General features: G+C 36.1%; 1 long non-coding RNA gene across 1 annotated transcript in view; it reads right to left on the bottom strand.

The window, feature by feature from the left end:
• Window positions 1-3,767: 3,767 nt before the first annotated feature.
• LOC118761959 overlaps window positions 3,768-10,321 on the bottom strand; it is a 15,464-nt gene continuing 8,910 nt past the window's right edge. Inside the window, exon 3 of the long non-coding RNA XR_004997755.1 lies at window positions 3,768-3,902. This is a non-coding gene — a long non-coding RNA (uncharacterized LOC118761959). The remainder of the gene's footprint in view (window positions 3,903-10,321) is intronic.

Raw genomic sequence — 10,321 nt, 5'->3', positions numbered from 1 at the left:
TGATACATAATATGTTATATACATACACACAAATGCACATACATATACACATGTGTATGTACCTTTGAGAGTGTGTGTGTGCTTTTTGTCTGTGTGTGAGAGAGAGACAGAGTGAGAGAGAAACAGTGAGAGAGGGAGAGAGAAACAGAGTGAGAGAAAGAGACAGAGTGAGAGAGAGACAGACAGACAGAGACAAAGTTTGTTCATTCCATCGTTATTCAGAGTTTCCAGCTCGATACGATCCTTCCAAAATATATTAGAAATCAATTGGCCTCCATTGTTATGTGAAGGATCATATTGAACGGGATTTTTCTTTTTGTGAAGCACTCCGTCGGTTACGACGACGAGGGTTGCGGTTGATCCGAATCAACAGAACAGCCTGCTCGTGAAATTAACGTGTAAGTGGCTGAGCACTCCACAGACAGTGTACTTAACGTAGTCTCGGGGATATTCAGCGTGACACAGAGAGTGACAAGGCCGGCCCCTTGAAATACAGGTACAACAGAAACAAGAAGTAAGAGTGAGAGAAAGTTATGGTGAAAGAGTACAGCAGGGATCACCACCATCCCCTGCCGGAGCCTCGTGGAGCTTATAGGTGTTTTCGCTCAATAAACACTCACAACGCCCGGTCTCGGAATCGAAACCACGATCCTATGACCGCGAGTCCGCTGCCCTAGTGATAGAGTGAATAACCACGTATCTTACAAATGAAATATACTCTTATTTTGGTGTGCTTTACCAGGTATGTTAAACAACATACGTACAGTACATATATACGCATGTGAGTGTGTCTGTGTGTTTGTGTGTACGTGTACATGTCTGTGTATTTGTGTACAGTACATACATGACACACGGATCTACACGTATTTTAAATTTTGGTTGAATAAGTCGTTAATGGTGAAACTTGTAGGTCCGAAGTCTAAACTAATAAAACAAAAATATTACCCAACTATATATATATATATAATATATATATATATATATATATATATATATATATATATATATATATGTTATATATAGATATATATAATATAGATATTATATATGAAAAAACAAGTCAAAAATAGAAAATGCTAAAATAATTTTAAGTGAACATTTCAGTACCGGTTTCGGTTCATTTTCGGTCATATATATATATATATATATATATTATATATATATATATAGTAATATATATATAATATACATATATATATAATATACATATATAAATATATATTATATATATAGAGAGAGAGAGAGATTTAGATAGATAAGTAGTATAAGACGTGGGTTCTGAGAATATATATCTCTCTCTATATAAACGGCAGTTTGTCGTGCGTGTTTCTGTGTGTCTGTTTCTCGTACCCTCACTCTGACCACGGCTTTCAACCGATTCTGATGAAACTTGACACACACAAGCCCAATGTCATAATTCAAAACTAACGCAGCGAAAATTTTGAAAAGTTCCCCCAGTTCTGAAAAAATCGATAAATTCGACATGGGGTCGAGAATCAGAAACCCAAACCACAGACCGTCTAGGGGGGCAACTCCACCTTTTTTAACTCTGGAAAAAATTTACCATCATTTTTTTTCTATTTTTTGGCTATAACTCTCTAAAAATGCTTTATAGTTATTTCCTTACAAACCTGAGCAACGCCGGGCGATACTGCTAGTATTATATATATATATACTGTATATATGTATGAATATATATATTATATATATAATAATATATAGAAATATATATATATATAATATTATATATATATATATATATATTATATATATGCATGCAATATATATGTATGTATATACATATATATGCATACATACATGCACCTACCGTATGCTGTTCGAATAGGAATGCATTCTTTCTTATCGGGCTGTGAATAACGGGTTTAATGTTTATAGTCGACATGAGAGAACGCCAAAGCGCGTGCGCCCTACGATCCAACGACGTCACTCACATTCCAATATGTGTTTCCACACATGTCTTCAAGGAGTAGAATTTTCTCCCTGGACTATTTCTGCAGCGGAAGGTCTTCTCACGTCTCAGTGTACTCGAACGTGTTAACTATGACTGTACACGACTACATTTCCTTCATCGTTGCATCTTGAGATTTAACATATTTTTTCTCTCTCTGTTTTTTCCGTCCCTCCATCCTGTTTTCTCTCCTCATTTCTTTCTGTAGAAGAGCGCAGGTTCGAAACGTCGAAGACTCTTTCGTTTTTCCTAAAAGTCCAATTAATACACTTTGTTTGTTGTTCCTACGCATGTCCTTGCTTTTGCTTTTTGTTTTTGTACAATTTTGAACGATATATATATATATATATATATATATATATATATATATATATATAGTTCAGGATTTGTAAAATTGTGTGTAAATGTATTAGTCCTTCAAGTTATATTTTCTGATTTTTACATTTTATTTTTTGTATGTGTGTGTGCGTTTGAGTATGTGCGTGGGAAAGAGAGAAAGAGAGAAAGAGAGAGAGAGAGAGAGAGAGAATAATATACAAAAAGAAATTGCTGTCCATTTTTTTAAAAAAATTAAAGGCCTAAATTTATTCAGTTTATGCGCAACGAGATTACACATGAAGCAGTGCATAAACTTGTTTAGAATTATTTTTCACACTCTGAAAATTTTGAAAGCACTTTTAGCTGAAGGTTCTGATTTTTAATAACTAAATTAAAATAAAATAAAAGTTGAGTGAATTTCTTAATAAACACCCCCTTGTTATTTTTTTTTTAATGTTTTTCATTTAGATAATATCGAAGTTAGGGAAAGAGAGAAGGAGTGAGAGAAAAAGAAGGGGAATGAGAGAAAGAGAAAGAGAGAGAATGAATAAAATTTAGCGTGAAAAAAATACATTTAAAAAGAAGATTGTGAAAATTGTTTTGACATATGGCTGACAAAAATGAAACTGAAATCGCCCCCGACAATGAAAATTTAACGACGATAAAATGAGAGGGAATTCGCCATTAAAACGTATTTGAATGACTATGAGACTGGTCAATAAAATGAAACCAAAGAATTATAGTTTCTTAACTGTTTATATTTTTAGTAAACTTCTGAACAGGCGATTTTTGTCCTGATCGATAGCTTGATGACGACCTGCCAGAACTTGATCAGATAGTCCCTGCCTGCCGTGCGTGGCACCTTCACTGTAAACAGATCCAGTCCCGTTAGCGCAATTATAGTCATTATTTAATTTTGATATCACTCATTGAGAGGTAACATTTATAAAGTTGTGCAGTCACCAGTATTTTCATCGTGACAGTATCACAAGGTGGGTTGCTAGCCAAGGCTCTGAGACTCCACGCCTACCCTCGTGTACACTAATTTTAGTCCCACTTTCACTCACTCCATTGTTTCATATCTTTATTATTCTTGCTCACAACATCATAAGCGGAAAGTGTAACCTCTCGAAAGAGCTGTTCTTCACTCCTCCTCCAGAGCGTCGGCTGCGGGGTCACTCCGAAAAGCTCTATCTGCAACGATTTCATCTCAATCGAAGGAGAGGGACTTTCTCTGTCCGGGTTGCGGATCTGTGGAATAAGCTGCCGAACGAGATAGTGAAGATGCCGACGACCGCTCGGTTCAAAGTCTCTCTTGACCAGAAATGGCCTGAACTCTTTGCATGAACACCCTCCCTGTACATAACTCCATGTCCCCCTACATGGCCTTGCTTTTTCCTTTTTGAGCCAAAAACTTAACTTAACTTAACTTAACTTAACTATTATTATTGCTGCCATACTGGAAAGACGTACAGACTTTCAGGCTGGATTCCAAATGTAACAGGAACGCTGGGACCTGTTTATTGCTGCGCAAGGTAACTATTCCGAAGGAGATGATGTTAAAACTTAGGTAAATAAGTTATTTTTTATTAAACATAACTAGGCTGGGAACTTTCTAATACTACTTTATATACATCGATGCTTCTTTGTGCCTATGTTTGTTTGCCCCAGTGTTTAACAATTGGTATTAGTTTGTTTATGTCCCCTTAACTTAGCGGTCGATATGACAATTACAAAATTTAAAAATAAGTACTGGGGTCGATTTGTTTGGATAAAACCCTGAAAAGTGGCTCCCTAGCATGGTTACAGTCTAATGACTGAAACAGGTAGAAGAGCTGGCAGAAACGTTAGCAACCCGGGCGAAATGCGTGGCCGTATTTTGTCTGCCGTTACGTTCTGAGTTCAAATTCCGCCGAGGTCGACTTTGCCTTTCATCCTTTCGGGGTCGATAAATTAAGTACCAGTTACGCACTGGGATCGATGTAATCGACTTAATCGTTTGTCTGTCCTTGTTTGTCCTCTCTGTGTTTAGCCCCTTGTGGGTAGTAAAGAAATAGGTAGAAGATAAATTTAAAAAAAAAAAGAAAAGAAAGATGGAAGAAGAAAAAAGACCGAGAGCTCATATTACATTGTGGAGAAGATAATTAATAATGAATAACTGGCTCAGAAGAATTACTTTATCCGAAGTATTCGTCTGATAAATGATTTTATTGGTGAAAAATCTATTATATTTCAGTTTCTGGACTCTGCTACAAAATGATTAAGACTTTTGGTGAAAAATCAGATATCTAAAGCAAAAAAATAAATCATTGCTTTACCATCATCTAAAATTATTTTTGTGGCGAAAACCCATACTTCTTTAGTTCTATTTTATTGTCGGTTCTAAAGCGAATGATCGCCTTTAGAACATATAACTCGATATTAACGATCTAAATCTACTCGATTTATGTTCTATGAAATATTACATGGAAAATGTTTTGAAGTAGTTTAAAAAGTCTTTATCACGCTCTGAAATTTTTTTAATATTGTTTCAATTTAAGAATCTGACAAGAAACAACTTTTATTTTTTTAAATGTTTTAAACTGTTTGGCTGACTTTCAGTTATTATTATTATTATTATTATTATTATTATTATTATTATTATTATTATTATTATTATTATTATCATTATATTATTATTATTATTATTATTATTATTATTATTATTATTATTATATTATTATTATTATTATTATTATTATTATTAATTATTATTATTATTATTATTATTATTATTATTATTATTATTATTATTATTATTATTATTATTATTATTATCATCATTATTATTATTCAGTAGTTTTATTTTTATAGCGTGCTTTCACTTCACTACCGAGCGCAGCTGTGTGTGCCTTGGGTATGTGCTGTGGTTTGCTGTGATGCTCTCATGGTTACTGTATTGAAAGTGTTTTGCGTAGGATGTGTGCAGTGCCCAGTAGTGCAATTTTCTGAGTTATATATATTTGTAAGTCCTGGTGTTTTGTTATGTATTTGTCTGAATATTTTTTTATCATACCTAATGCGCCTACTATGACAAGAATTGTTTCTGTTTTTAGATTCCACCGAGTTACCCCTGTTTCCAGGTTTCTGTATTTTGAAATGTTCTCCATTTCTTTTAGAGAAACGTTGTCATCTGCTGGTATTGATACATCAATTAGAAAGCATTTTTTTCTTCATGATCTCTGACAACTATATTGGCCTATTGGCCTTAATTTCTTTATCTGTGTGTATTGGAATATCCTACAGTACGGTTGCTTTCTCGTTTTCTGTTACCTTTTCTGGTGTGCGCTTATACCATCTTTTTTCTGTTGTTATTCCATATTGTTGGCATAGCTTCCAAACTATGTAGGTCCCAACTCTGTCGTGTCTGTGAATATATTCCTTCTTAGCCAGGACTGGGCAGCCAAAGATAATATGATTTATTGTTTCTTGTCCATCTCCACATATTCTGCAGTTACTTGTTATGTTTCTTTTCATTATATGTTTTTGGTAATTTCTGGTGGGGGTGCTTTGATCTTGTGCTGCAATTAAAAATCCTTCAGTCTCTGCTTTGAGTCCTGAGCTTCTCAAACATTGCTGGGATTATTATTATTATTATCATTGTCATTTACTTTTAATCTGCATGTTTGATGCAATCACCTGCCGGGGCACACCCAGCGCCCTAGGGCAAGTGAAGGTTAAGAGTTGTTGAAATATAGCTGAAAGCTTGGGGAGGGGAAGTAGAGATATATCTCCATGTAATACAAACACAAACATTTACATTGATAGGGTTTTTCTAAGGATGTGGGCAGTACTTGTTAGCACTATCTTTTGGATTTCCTTGAGACATGGTTTTCCAGGGATATTGTCTAGGTGTTTCTGACATCCCTTTTTTATCATACCTAGGGCACCTACAATAACAGGAACAGTTTTTGTTTTAAGATTCCACATCCTCTGTATTTCGATTTCCAGGTCCTTATATTTACTAAGTTTGTCAAATTCCTTGACAGATACATTTTTATCAGTGGGGACGCTTACTTCTAATAGTCTGCAGGTATTTTCTTCCCTGTCTTTAACAATTATGTCTGGTCGATTAGCCTTGATCGTTCTGTCAGTGTTGACTTGAAAATCCCAGAGGATGGTGACATCTTTACCTTCAACAACTGGCTGAGGATGGTGTTCATACCAGTTAGCAGGAGTGTCGGATTTGTAGTGTTTACATATCTTCCAATGTATATACTGTCCTACCCTATAGTGGCGATTTTTGTATTCGTTTGGTGTCAGCACAGGACATCCCGAAACGAGATGGTCTATCGTTTCGTCAAATGTGTCGCAGAATCTGCATTTAGGGTCAGTACCGTTTCGGAGAACGTTAGCCTGGTAATTTCTGGTAAACAAGCTTTGATCTTGTGCTGCCATTATGAAGCCTTCAGTCTCTGCTTTCAATCCAGAGCTCTTCAGCCACTGATGGGTTGTTGCTTGGTCTACATCAGCATTTTGGCTTCGGAGAATATATTGTCCATGCAGGGGCTTCTGGCTCCACCGCCTCTCAATTTGATTTTGCCCGTTCTTTTTTGCAGTCTGCTTGATTCGCTTTGCTTGCTCGGTAGCAGTGGTTTCCGGCTCTTCATCTGATTCAAGGTTAATGTCTAGTTCCCTTTCGAACTTATAAGCTTCCTTGACAATAGAATGTAGCTTTTTGCTGCTTTCGTGTTCGCACACAAGTCGCAGCATCCAGTCCTTTGTACTAGATAGGTACCTGTTCATTCCTACAGTAGAGGTCTTATAGCACAGCTCTAATTGCATCATTCCTCTCCCCCCGCTGCTTCTAGGTAGGTACAAGCGGTCTACATCTGCCTTAGGGTGGTGCATGCTCTTGGATGTCAGTAACTTTCTTGTCTTCCTGTCCAAGTGTTGGAGTTCCGTAAGGTTCCAGTTAATGATGTTAAAACTGTACTGGACTACTGGAAGTGCCAGGGTGTTAATGACCTCAATGCAATTTTTGGAGTTGAGTTCAGTCTTCAGTACAAGCCTTATTCTCCTATAGTATTCCTTTCTTATTTTTTCCTTCATAGTAGCATGATGTATACCATCTCCTTTATTATTATTATATTATTATTATTATTATTATTATTATTATTATTATTATTATTATTATTATTATTATTATTATTATTATTATTATTATTTTGATTTAGCTCAGGTTCGGTCTTATTCCTTGTAGGACTTATGGGGGTAGCGGGTCACTACCTGTAAAACCTAGGTATCCACAAGGCTTTAGCTGTCTTTCAAGTGCCTAAAACCCTCCTGATAATCCTTGCTGTCCCTAAGAGACAAACTTTCTGTAGGAGCTCTACTGACCATTCTATTCCAATCTCTTTACTATTTTGTTTGCATCTTTTTCCCATTTCATTCTTTTTATTTTGCACTTTTGACAGTGATTTTTGTCCTGATCGATAGCTTGATGACGACCTGCCAGAACTTGATCAGATAGTCCCTGCCTGCCGTGCGTGGCACCTTCACTGTAAACAGATCCAGTCCCGTTAGCGCAATTGTAGTCATTATTTAATTTTGATATCACTCATTGAGAGGTAGCATTTATAAGGTTGTGCAGTCACCAGTATTTTCATCGTGACAGCATCACAAGGTGGGTTGCTAGCCAAGGCTCTGAGACTCCACGCCTACCCTCGTGTACACTGATTTTAGTCCCACTTTCATTCACTCCATTGTTTCATATCTTTATTATTATTATTATTATTGCTGCCATACTGGAAGGACGTACAAAGTTGGAGCTCCGTAAGTTTTAAATGTTTAATCAAGCGTTTTGGCTGGTTGCACCTCTTTTAGTCAAATATTTATGTATAAGCTTCTGGATTGTGGTGGTAACATTTCTGTGTAATTACAACCCCTTTGTAACTCAGGAACATTTGTTTTACATTTTTTGAAGACAAGAATCCATTTATTTTTTCCAATTTTCAAGGCTGTGCTGTGAAGTTTATTTTAGTGCCAATCTCGCTCGCTCCATTGTTTTATGTCTTTATTATTATTTTATCTGTTTCAGTTATTAAACTGCGGCCATACTGGAGCACTGCCAAGCTGGGTTAGTCGAAAAAAGAAGCCGATCCCCGTACTCATTCTAAATTTGCTCCTCATTGTATCGGACACTTTTGCGGAATCACTAAGTTGCGGGTATGTAAGAGAGCCTGGCACAAGCGATGGAAGACATATACAAACGCAAAAGACCTGAACGTCCACGCATATACATATACAACGGGATTCTATGCAGTTTCCATCTATCAAATTCACTCACGAGGCATTAACCAGCCAAGACACACAACATGCCGCACGTGTGTGTGTGTGTGTGTGTGTGTGTGTGTGTGTGTATAGAAACTTGTTACCAGTTCCCATATGCTTGAGGCATGTTCGAACCCATAAGAAATCTTTTCAGTGTATTATATCATGGAAAATTTTCCCGCTGTAGACACACAGATGCAAAACACACCGAGTCAGCTCACAGTGTTCCCTAACCAGACTGTTGGACACATGCATTCCGGAGTGGTTATCTTTTCTTCAGCCACAGACACCAGAAAGACAGACGTCACGAACTGACACGAGCGACGGATCCATCTTACATTTCTGTCATCGTTCAATGACCGGTTGCACTATTCAACCGGTCGCCGTGCGTGTGTGTGTGTGCGAGGAGTGGGTATGGGTGAGTGTGTGTATAAGATATGAATGAACTTTATACAATCTATTAACAGGATCTTAGTGCTCACATCGGAATACATAATTCTGCGTTTCCATCCTTATATGTGCGAAGTATAAAAATAGAGAAAATGTGAATGAAGAAGGTAAAAAGTTAAGAGGGCGCTCAGGTGTGTAAAAGTAGGCGGACAGGGCTAGTCTGGTGACGGTAACTTGTACTTTCTAATGACTTAAAAGGAATTTTTCGACATAGGGACACTTGGTAGAAATCTATTGTCTGAAAGTGTGTATATATACCTATGTAAATATATAATATATATCGTTCTGAAATTTTGAGACAAGGCCAGCAATTTTGGGGAAGAGGGTAAATCAATTACATCAGTACCCCCTACCTCAATGCTCAACTCTGGTGCTTATTTTATCGATCCCGAAAGGATGCGAAGCAAAGTTGACCACGGCGGAATTTGAACCCAGAACGTAAAGACGACGAACTACCGCTAAGCATTTTGTCCGACACACAAACGATTTTACCAGCTCACCACTTTATATATATATATATATATATATACACACGCACATATACATATACATAGGTACACATCTAAAGTATGTTTCGTGTTAATATCTTTGCACTATGTATATGTGTGTATATATGTGTATATGTGTGTACATAGACATATATATATATATATATACATAATGTTATATGTACATAGATTATACATATATATATGTGTGTGTGTGTGTGTGTATTGTATTCATTTCTTTATATATGTATATTTATATTCGTAGATTACATATATATATTCGTATATGCATTTATGAATATATATGTATATACACACACGTAAATAATATATATATATATGTGTGTGTGTGTGTTTAAATATATATATATATATATATCTGTTTAGTGTTGACTGTTAGAAGGAAGAGTTCTCGATATTAGATTAGAGGTTCATAATGCTTTTTGTTTTGTATATTGTGGTGAAGTCCACCTCTTGTTAGTCTAGCTTTTGCCGGTGGATGCACAGGAAACTTGCGTTCCCACAGGCGAAACTCAGAATGACAAGAGACTGAATCAAAATAAAAGTAATATGTTTGTGTACACACACACACACACACACACACACACACCACACACACACACACACACACACACACATATATATATATATATATATATAGACGAACTCAGCTATTGGATTGTTTCTGATGAAGAGACTTTTAGTAATCGCGTTTTTGTAGCATATTTTAATATTATTTTTTTTTTATTATTGGGTGCAATGCATGTTGAGTTCTGTTTAAGGG

Source organism: Octopus sinensis, unplaced genomic scaffold (assembly GCF_006345805.1).
Source record: "Octopus sinensis unplaced genomic scaffold, ASM634580v1 Contig18818, whole genome shotgun sequence".
Lineage (NCBI taxonomy): Eukaryota > Metazoa > Mollusca > Cephalopoda > Octopoda > Octopodidae > Octopus > Octopus sinensis.
This window is presented reverse-complemented; position numbering and strand designations above follow the sequence as displayed.